The sequence below is a fragment of the Staurois parvus genome, unplaced genomic scaffold (genome assembly GCF_062004578.1).
Source record: "Staurois parvus isolate SC_StPar_1 unplaced genomic scaffold, SC_StPar_1.0 ptg000163l, whole genome shotgun sequence".
Lineage (NCBI taxonomy): Eukaryota > Metazoa > Chordata > Amphibia > Anura > Ranidae > Staurois > Staurois parvus.
In genome coordinates this window covers 2782609-2786105 of record NW_028317959.1, presented here as the reverse complement: position 1 = coordinate 2786105, position 3497 = coordinate 2782609, and positions in this window count along the sequence as shown.

Genomic DNA, 3497 nt, shown 5'->3' with positions numbered 1-3497 from the left:
GAGGGTCGGGAGATGGGAACGGCACAAAGCAGAACTAAGGCGGCTCTCCACCAGTATCCCACCGAGGTGACCCTGCTACCGGCACCTGCGCACGATCCGCGGGGCCACACCGGCGGACATTCCAAAAAAGAAAATGAATTGGGGGAGCAAGGTTCAACTCTATTAGGGCATGACAGAGAACACATATCACGGAGAGTCGAAGAGGAGGAGAAATGGAGCCAAACTGACCACAGTAACGTATGTTTTTCATAGGTATCATTGGCAGATGCCAGCCTTTCCTCCATACGCATGATATCATTAAGCACAGAAACCCACATCAGAAGAAGCGGGGGAGTGGCCGTTTTCCAAAAGAGGGGTATCAATTGGAGGGCCGCAGATAGAAAGAAGCACAACAGACTTTTCTTTTGTGTTGCCAGTGAGCCCGGTAATATAGAGAGTAGAGCAATCTCCGGTGAAGGGGCCAAGAACCCTGTTATACACAGCAAAAACCTGTCGCCAGAAGGGTTGTATTTGGTCACAATTCCACCAAATATGGAGCTGTGTACCAACAGCTTTAATACAGCGCCAGCAGAGATTAGGTGTAGAGGGGAAAATTTTGTGAAGGGAGAGGGGATCCCTGTACCATCGAGAAAGGAGCTTAAAGTTCTTTTCCTGGGAATAACAAGAAATGGATGATTTATGCAAGAAGTGGAACGACGTGGACCAGTCTGCCACCGTGACATCTTTACCTAGGTCCCGAGCCCAAACCTTGGTGTAGCGAGGGAGTTCAGGATGAAGAGCATTATGTAATACTTTATAGAGGGAAGCTAGAACATGTCTCAACTCAGAGAGTGGGTGATGGGTGTAGGAGGAAGAATATAAGTGTTTGAACAATGAGGATCGATGTAACGTGGTCAACCAATCCTTAGGTCCACCATGAAGGAGCGGGAGACCCAACTGGGGGCAAATAAAGTCTCGAGCTACAGGCCATGAAGCACAAATAAAGGGACCAATAGTAGAAGAGCCCAATTCTGGAGGAAGAGCGGGGTTATCAAATAAGGGTGATAAGGGAGAGGGATCAGAAGATAAGAGCAATAATGCCCCGTTTATACCACAACCGCAGTACAGCCACAGTCAATGTGGACAGGCTGGGAAAATGCTGATAGTCTTGGCTGTAACCCCATGGGAAAGCTCGAAGATCAACCTGAGATAGAACAAGATTTATCACACAAGATGCTTTACATAAGGGTCTGGGAAACCAGTCAAACATCCGGGCTAGTAATGTGGCTCTATAATATAACTCAAAGTCTGGTAAACCCACTCCATCTCGAAGCTTTGGGTAAGTAACCTATATTTTAATCATGAGAATCCTTGGTACCAAATAAATCTGATCAAAAGGGAGAAAAACTCTTAGTCACAGTGATTGGAATAGTCTGAAAAACATATAGCAACTTAGGTAAGGTATCCATCTTAAGGGTGTTAATGCGGCCCAACCAGAGCAGGGCTGAGGCGCCCCATGAAGCCAGATCGTTTTGTGAATGCAGGGGTAAGTAATTGAGGAAATCTAGAGCATTAAGATTGGCAGAAATCATGACCCCTAGGAACGTAATAGCCGCTACTGAAAATAGAAATTAGAGTGGAGATTCGCCAACACATGGTCAGGTAAAGAAATATTCAAGGACTCCGTTTTATAGATATTAAGCTTGAAGTTACTGAAGAGACCAAATCTGCGGAATTCATGAAAAAGAGTGGGGAGTGAGATAAGTGGCTGTTGAATGTAAACCAGAAGGTTGTCTGCGTATAGGGATAGTTTATGATGTGCGGATGCTCAATATTGAGTCGTTACCTTAAATAGCTCTCGCAAGATGTTCTAAAAGAGAAGAGGCGAGAGGGGACAACCTTGTCTAGTTCCATTAGATATGGGGAAGGGCAAAGAAACCGTACCATTCACCAGGACAGACGCTGAAGGATGAGAACAGAGGGACTTAATCTGAGCGAGGAACCGCAAACCGAAACCTATATGTTCTAGGGTAAGATGGAGAAACTGCCAATCTACACGATTGAACGCCTTTTCAGCGTCAAATGAAAGGAGCTTAATTTAAGAGATAAGGTGAATTGTTTTAGAAGTATTGTCCGTAGCTTCACGACTGGGAACAAAGCCAACTTGATCGTGGTGGATAAAAGTTGGTAGAAAAGGTGAAAGGCAGTTCGCTAGAAGTTTAGCAAAAAGCTTAACACCCAGATTAAGTAGAAAAATTGGGCGATTGCTACCGCAAAGAGAAGGGTTTTTACCCGGCTTAGGGATAACCAAAATATTGGCAGATAAAAAAGCTGATGAAGGTACGTTCAGATCGTCAATATCATTAAGAGCTAGGGCCAGAAGTGGGGCCAGTTGGGCAGCAAATGTTTTGTAAAATTGTGGGGTAAACCCGTCTGCACCTGGGCACTTACCAGTTTTCAGGGCCTTAATTGCCCCACGAATTTCTGTAATCGAGAAGGGCTCCTGTAGCTTCAGTGCATCCTGGGCATCCAGAACAAGCAATGCTGTCTCCGCAATGTATTGGGACATGGCCAGAAGGGAGGGAACGAGAGGAGCAGCAGGATTTGTCAAAGATAAATTATAAAATTGAGAATAATAACGCTCAAACGCAGAAGAGATTCCCTTGTTGTGGTGGAGTTTAGTGTTGTCGTGTGCCTTGATATGCTGGATCAGGTGACAAGACGGTCGAGGGTGGAGTACACATGCCAGATGTTGGCCACATTTATTAGCTAGGGAGTAATGAGTGTTGCATGCTTTGTCTCATGCAACAAGGGTAGAGGAATCTAAAAGTTGGAGCAGGTCTCTATGAGCGTTAGATAAGTCCACCGCGAACACTGGGTCTAACATGCGTTTGTGGGAGGATTCTAAATGCGTGATGATTGAAAATACTCGACGCATCTCCGCTGTTTAATTAGAACCCCTTGAATAACACATTTAAGAGTCTTTCATTGAGTTAGGGGGCCGGTAGTATTCAATGTGTGATCAAAAACAAAGTCTTGGATAGTCTTTGTAACCTCCGCGATACATAGAGAATCTTTGAGCAGAGTGTCATTCAAGCTCCACAAGAAGTGACGTAAAGATGATGGTCGGTCTTGAATCGTAAGATGGATTTGGGCGTGGTCTGACCATAATAAATAACCAAGAGAGGATGAAGTCAAACAATCTAAAAAAGACTGTGAAACAAAGAAATAGTCTATATGACTGTGGGACGCATGAGCTGTGGAATAAAAACTATAGTCTCGCTCCGAGGGGTGTTGGATACGCCAGATGTCCGCTAAGTGTAATTCATGCAAATGCGACTTAACTTGAGATAAGCCTGATGAGGAGAAAGACGATTTACCCACGGAAGTGTCTAGGTTCGGAGAGAGAGCTATGTTGAGGTCCCCTCCGACAATTAAACAGGACCCCCAAAAGCGGACAACTTGGAGAGGACCGCTGCGAGAAATGGAGCCTGATCTTGATTGGGAGCGTAAATGTT